At 36.7% G+C, this 7,691-nt stretch overlaps 1 long non-coding RNA gene across 1 annotated transcript; it reads right to left on the bottom strand.

Annotated features, from left to right (window-relative positions):
• Positions 1-1,217: 1,217 nt before the first annotated feature.
• LOC112087978 lies at positions 1,218-6,410 on the bottom strand. Its single transcript, XR_002900357.1, has 3 exons — positions 5,442-6,410; positions 3,146-3,708; positions 1,218-2,749 (listed from the first exon to the last, which is right to left on the bottom strand). It is a non-coding gene; the product is annotated as an uncharacterized LOC112087978 (long non-coding RNA).
• Positions 6,411-7,691: the final 1,281 nt, after the last annotated feature.

Raw genomic sequence — 7,691 nt, forward strand, 5'->3', positions numbered from 1 at the left:
TGACTGACGCCAAAGCAATGCCCACACCGATGTGTCCAAAAATTGTTCGCACACTCCAAGGAGACGATCATTTACCTAATGCAACTAAATTTCGTGCTGTCATTGGGAGTCTGCAATATTTGTCTCTCACAAGACCAGATATCTCTTATGCTGTTAACAAGCTATCGCAGTTTATGCACCACCCCACAAAAGTTCACTGGTCGGCTGCAAAACAAGTACTCAGATACCTTTTTGGAAAGACTACTACAGGAATCCAACTCAAAGCAAACAACCCACCATCTCTTCATGCCTTCACCAACGCAGATTGGACGGGAAACAGAGATGATTACACATCTACAGGTGCTTATATAGTTTACTTTGGTAAACATCCAATTGCATGGTTATCAAAGAAGCAAAACGGTGTTGTACGCTCATCGACGGAAGCAGAATATCGATCTGTTGCCTCAACTACCTCAGAGGTTTGCTGGATTGTTTCTCTGCTAAGCGAACTGGGCATCAAAATCACCAACACGCCTGCCATATATTGTGACAACAAAGGCGCCACCTACCTTAGTGTCAACCCAGTTTTCCATTCACGAATGAAGCATATTGCTTTAGACTATCACTTTGTGCGTCAACATGTCCAATCCGGCAATGTACGTGTGACTCATGTCTCCTCAACAGACCAGTTAGCCGATGCATTAACAAAACCACTCTCACGGGCTCGGTTTCAGAATCTGTTTGTCAAGATTGGTCTCACCTTCAGTGCTCCATCTTGAGGGGGCGTATTAAGATATATCAAATCATATCTCTATAATTTCTCCCTCAAATTATTCTTCTGTAATTTCTCCGTCAATTACTCCTTTAATAATTGCTGACTATATGCTTTCCTATTCTGTCTTCCTCTTCGTGTATATAAGAAGAGCTGTATCATATTAATAAAATCATCTAATTACACACTTCAATAGATGTCAGTGATGTCACCACTGCACCATCGTGATAAAAATAGAAGTTCTTGTAGATTGGGTCTAAAATTGAAGCACAAAGGATTTAATGACAAGATGGGCTGAGTAAATTTTTTTGAGTCTGGGCCCAATCAGGCTCTAAGCTATGGTCAGTGGCGGAGCTAGAAAAAAAAATTACGGGGTCAATTTTAGTTTATAATGTACTATGAAGAAATTTTACAGGGGTCATATAAATAAATTATCAATATTTTATCTTTTTTTTATAAAAATACAAGTATATATAAAAAAAATTTGTATTTCACCTGAGTCATTTGACCCCTCTCCTAACATGCTCCCTCCGCCACTGGCTATGGTGTGTTTTAAGCTTAGTTGCAGCAGCCAAACACTGAATCCACACACACAACAAAAACAAAAACAAAACCATTTTTTGGGTTAATCCTATGATGGAAGAACACATTGATACAAATCCATGCATTTTGCTGAGTCTAAAGAAAAGTTCTATTTGTTGGATTTTTAAAGTCCTTTTTTTTTTCATTTCATGGTTAAGCGACTTGAGTTTTTATTTCATTCTATTTTTTTGTTGCGTAGAATGCAAAGAATTTGAGTAAGTTATACATTTCTGTTGGATTTTTATCATTGCATTGTGTTGAGACTCGGTTAGGTTTGTAAATTACAGATGAGAAGCTCAAAGCTCTCTCCACGGAAACTTGATGAGCTTTGTGTTCTGTTACTCATACTTAGAGTCCCGAAACTGGACATGAGTCGTCTTCCCTTCAGTCAGTTTTCCAATTACCTACATGTTGAAACCATTAGAGATAATTACAATAAAAACATCCTTAAAATTCATCTCAATGGTTTAGTGACTAAAGATGCTATCTTTAACATAAAACACACACACACAAAAAAAAAAAAAAAGAGGAGAGAGTTCTCACAAAAGAGAGGCATTGATCATCAAGATACACTAGCACGACAACATCATGCACTGAAGAATAAATTTAACAAGAGTTCTATATCTCAATAGCAACTTGAAATCCCTTTCTGAGCCTCTAGTGCCACCAAACCGGATGTGGTAGCTAACCGAATTAGTTTGTTGATTTATAATTGAGTTTGGTCTAAATATTATTTAATAATTGAGTTTAGTATGTTAAGTCTGTATGTGAAATGGTGTGTGTGAAAAGGTGTGTATAAAAAAATGTGTGTGTGAAAAGGTGTGTATAAAAAAGTGTGTGAAATTGTATGTTTTAGAGACATGTCTATTAAGTAAAAATAGTTATTTATACTAAGAGTTATAAGGAAAGGCAAAAAAGATCACAACAGTAATAAGGAAAAGCAAAAAAAAAATATCTAAGAGCATGATTATTGCTATTACCCTTAATGGGTTTCTTGTGATTATTTAATTAATTGATTTGTGGCAAGAAACTATTAAACGAAACTATGTTTTTTTAATGGTCTATTGGGAGAAATCTACATAGGTTTTTTGTAACAAAAAAATAAATTATTTTTTTGTAATGAAAATAAAGATAATTATTTAGATTATTACATTATTAAATCAAAAACAACACAAACAACACAAACATACATTTGAAATGTAAACTTAAATTTTGCAATAAAACTTAATTTTCTGCTTCAGTACGTCCCAAATTTTTGCTAGATATGCTCCAGCAAATCAGCTTGCAATCGATCATGCTGTGGTTTATCCCGAATATCATTTCGAGTACCCATCATATCAGCAATGTTAGAGGGCATATCCGTTGAATACGAGAGATCCACAGTTAAACTTCTGCTTCCTTCTTCATGTTCAAAATCTGAAAGATCAAAATGTTTGTATCATTCTCGTTCGTCTTCTACTATCGTATTGTGAAGTATGATACAAGCCCTCATAATCTTTCCTATTTTTGCTTTATCCCAAAAAAGAGCGGGAATTTTAATAATGGCGAATCAAGCTTGTAAGACTCCAAAAGCATGTTCGGCATCTTTTCGGGCACTTTCTTGACGTTCAGCAAATAAACATGACTTTGGATTTTCTGGAGATGGTATAGATTGGACAAAAGTTGTCCATTTTGGATAGATACCATCTCTGAGATAGTATGCTAACTTATACTCCCATCCGTTGACATATAAATTCACTCTCGGAGTTTTACCTTGTATTATATCATCAAAAATAGGTGAGCGATCAAGAACATTGATATCATTTAAGGTACCTGGGGGTCCCAAAAACGCATGTCATATCACAGATCATATGAAGTTACTGCCTCTAAAACGATAGTGGGTTTTCCTGAACTACATGTATACTGACATTTCCAAGCGGTTGGACAATTCTTCCACTCCCAATGCATACAGTCAATGCTTACTATCATTCCAGAAATTGATTGGTAAACTTTGATTGGTACCAAAGTTTGATTGGAAGAAGGAAGAGAATGGAAAGAGAGAAGAAGTATAGAGAACAAGTTTGATGTTTTTTGGTTTAGACAGAACTTACGATTAAAAGAGAGAAGAAGTATAGAGAACAAGAAGAATATATGATACAAGAAGTGCTCATCATCTCTCTATAAATAAACGTCTACAAACTTAGACATGTGGTGTCAAATAGATTTACATTTGGTGGTCTCAAAATTAGATGCAAACTTTGTGGTCTGTGAACAAAAAAAGAAAAGACAAGACAATACTGAATAAAGACTTGTGACACTCGTTTGGTGTTTTGTGCCCACTCCTATTCAATAATTGTTCTCCGCCGAGTGGAAATGCTGTCACACACATCTTTTATCTGAAACACACAAAAAAAGAACAACCATAATGAGCTGTCAACAAAAGCAAAGTTCATACTTAAAACAAAAGTTCATCATCTTTAGTTAATCATTTTAAGCTCATCATGTAAGCTCATACGTAAAGCTCATTATCTACATTCATAGTTAATCATTTTAAGCACATCATCATCTTAAAGCAAAGACTAAAAAGAGCATAGTTGATAGATAAAGAACATTCAATTACTTAACTGAAACACATAAGTTCATAGATATAGAACATAAAGAACAACCACATTCAAAAACAATCTAAAACCGAAAGATCAACTTAAGAGAAGCACTTAACCGAAACTTAAAGGTTTAAAGGTAAACATAAAATTAAGCTTAAACATTAACTTGAAAAGAGGAAGATTCTAAAACAGCTCAGTAATGAGTTTCTTCTTAAGATCTTCCTCATAGTCTGATAGTGGCCCTTGCTTGGCTAAAAGGCATTCAAGTATACCCATCTTCTTGATATTTGCCTTCATTGCCAAGTCTTTCTCTTGAATTTGCCACACTGCTTGTAACTTCTCCAATGGTTCTTCTTTCTCTATGGCAACCTTCTTAGCCTTGGCTTTTGATGCCTTAACACCTGCTGGTCGCTTGCTTACATTATCTTCCTCACAAAGCTGGGTTTCCTCAGCACCCAACCATCTAACCCTCTTTTTTTTTTTTGAGTTTCCAGCGGCTTTGTGTGTTGAAAGCTCTGACCATTTCTGATCATTCTTGAGCTCATACCAAGCATGTTCTAAAGTGAACTTTTTTTTTTGTGATTGTTGTAGAAGATCTCATGAGCCATTTTGAGAATATCATTCTCACTCTGACCACTGGCTCTCTCTCTGCAAGCTGCTGCGTATGCTCCACAAAATTTGCAGACTTGATCATTTATTTTCTGCCACCTCTGTTTGCATGGTATGGACTCTATCTTTTCACGTCCAGCAGACTTTAGAGAAGCTGAAAAGAAGGCGGCTATGCGCTTCCAAAATGCTGTTGATTTTTGTTCATTCCCCACCACAGCATCCTTGCCCGTGTTTAACCACGAGCTGATGAGCAAAAGGTCATCACTCGGGCTCCACTGCCTTCTTTCCTTCTTTTCCGTTGCAGGTGATGCTTCACCGAAGGATGCATCATACAGAGGAGTTTCTTCTTGAAGACTTGAGGCGTATCCGCAGAAGACTGAATCTTGTTGACTGTTCAACAGTTCAACAAAGTTGGAGGATGGGAAAGATGGACCCGAAGAAGGGAAAGCCATATGGTATGAGGAAGAGGTTAAAAAAAGATAAAATGAAAGAGATGAAGCACAAAGCAAGAGAATGTGATTTTTTGAAGAGGAAGAAAGAGAAGCACGAACTGAGAAGAAGGAGAAGCTCAAAATGAGATAAGGAAGCAATGAGAAGATGTTCAGAAAGAGAGGAAGCACACGCTTTAAAAGAAACCCATAAAGCATTCAAGCACAATACAAAAATCAAAGTAACATTGAAGGAAGAAAAGCAAAAACGTTTTGCAGCATTCAAGCACATTTATTATCCTAAACCAACCATTACTCAACCATTAATATACACTAAAGCAAAAAGAGATTTATTGAGGTGACATATATCTACAGCATTCAACCAGTTCACTCAACCATTTCTATTTACTCAACCCCTCCATCTCTTACACAGAATCGGCATTTATCTAACTAGCCATTAATTAGCATCAACCAGACTTGAAGACTAACCTAAACAGCTTCTTTAGGTTGTAAAACCTTTGTTACGAGCAAACCGAAGAGGAACAGCTAGAGATAGACCTTTGAACCAAGATGAATCTGCAAAAATAATGAACCATGAACCATTGAACCATCGACAGATAGATACACGATCATGAACCATGAACCATTGTAAAGTTTTCCAAACACAAAACCTACCATTCAAGAACCATTAACGAGATAGAAAAACATAAGCTAAAGAGATAAACGATCATGAACCATTAACCATTAATAAGAACCATTAACGACCACCATTAACTTTAGCTAAAGAGAGAGAAAGACATAGATCATGAACCATTAACGATTTACAACCTTTGAACCATAACCGTTTATAGATCAAAGAGATTTCACTAAATGGCAGATCTATTCAAGAACCATCAACCATTTACAACTCATCAAATCCAAACACATCATCATTCATAAAACATCATCAATTCATCACTATCTCTTGGATGCAAGGTTTACCAAAATCTATAAGAGAGATAGAAAGACATAGATCAGCATGAAAATTAATTCACTCGTTTGCAGTTTTTGACTAAAGGGTTTATGGAAGAAGAACCATTTACCATTCACAACTCATCAAATCCAAACACATCATCATTCAGAGTAAATCATCAATTCATCGATCCTAAAACAATTTCAGATAATATATAGAAACTACATGCAAAATGGAGATATCATTCAACTCTGATGAAGATTCACAAACTAAAAAAATCGATCCATAAACTAAAATTTAGCATATCTAATCCATGCAAATCTAGAATAAAAATCAAAAAAGAAGATGAAGAGTAAAGGACAGATTCTCTTATCTGTAAATTCGATGGACAAGACGATGAAGCTTCTGCATATCGGCGCCGTAGAAGACGACCATCGCGACGGAGATCGAAGCCGGAGAGGATGGCGGATGAAAAGAGAGATGTGGTTCAGCGTCGGTGATTTTTGTCTCCAGATAAAAAGGTCGACGATTCTGTGACCCCAAAAACATTATCACCGAGACTTTTTTTTGGCCAATCAGAATGTGCCACATGCACAGGAAGGATCGTTTCTACAAGTACCACAATAATAAGGAGCGATCCTAGTAATTTTGGGCTTTTTAAATTTATTTTTAATTGAAAAAGGCCACTAGAAACTAGCAATAAAAATAGTCTAATAAAATGAATACATGTTTCCGATGTAATTCTTCTAGTTCCCTTTCCCAGCTGCAATGAAAGATAGTGCATGACCTGGAGATAAAACAACTTCCTCCTTGATCACCCTGAGCACATATATCCCGGTAAAACAAACCACACTGAGAGAGCTTACATGCATTGTATGTGTCTTTCCACTGCTTGTAACACCATAAGCAAAAACGGTTCCTGCCAAATTGTCAACACATTGTCAGAAAATTCCCTGCAAGCATTGCCATTAGCAAATGAGTTGGGTCTAAAGGTACACTCTTACCATTAACACCTTCCATTGCTGCCTTGACTACAGGTTTTGCAGCTACGTCATAAACCTCTATAGTTGTTGCTTGTGGTCCAAAAACTTTATATGGCATCAATAAATTTTGGAAGAACGTTTATTGAACCAACCGAGGCTACCAGAAGTCTAATTAATGAACAGTAAATTGATATCATCTCCGCAATTAAATTCATCTCAATACCGAATTCGTAAGCAGTGAAGGGGTTGTACTCATTGCTGACCATTTTATCCGCGTCAGGATACCAAGCAATCTCATCTCCTCTTTGATACTCTTCTCTCTCTCTGGCTGCAATCAAACAAATAATGGCGGAAAATTGACTGAGTTTCAAATTCCAAATTCACATTCCATCAATCCCAACCTTGTAAATTTGATTAGTCGTGAAATTGTATCCAATAGATCTGCTATTCCGAGCCCAGATCTACCGTACCTCATCGGAAGAAACGGAACAGTGATTAACTCGCTGAACTCGGCGACTCGGTTTCCGAATCGATGAAAATCTGAGGAAGTAAGAATCAAGCGAAAACCACCAAATTTGAAGATGCATGGAAACTGTCAGAGGAAGCTCAGATGGCTGGGGACAGAAAAAGCATTATGCTCTTCTTCTTCTCTCTCTTTACTCTCTCTCTCTCTTTACTCTCTCTCTCTCTTTACTCTCTCTCTCTTTCTCTCTACCCTACTTTTCCATGCGATTGTGAGAAAGAGATAATGAGACCACAAGCCGAAGCGATTGATTCGTCTTCTTCACGCGACGGTGGTGAAGA

The sequence above is a fragment of the Eutrema salsugineum genome, unplaced genomic scaffold (genome assembly GCF_000478725.1).
Source record: "Eutrema salsugineum unplaced genomic scaffold, Eutsalg1_0 scaffold_15, whole genome shotgun sequence".
Taxonomy (NCBI): domain Eukaryota; kingdom Viridiplantae; phylum Streptophyta; class Magnoliopsida; order Brassicales; family Brassicaceae; genus Eutrema; species Eutrema salsugineum.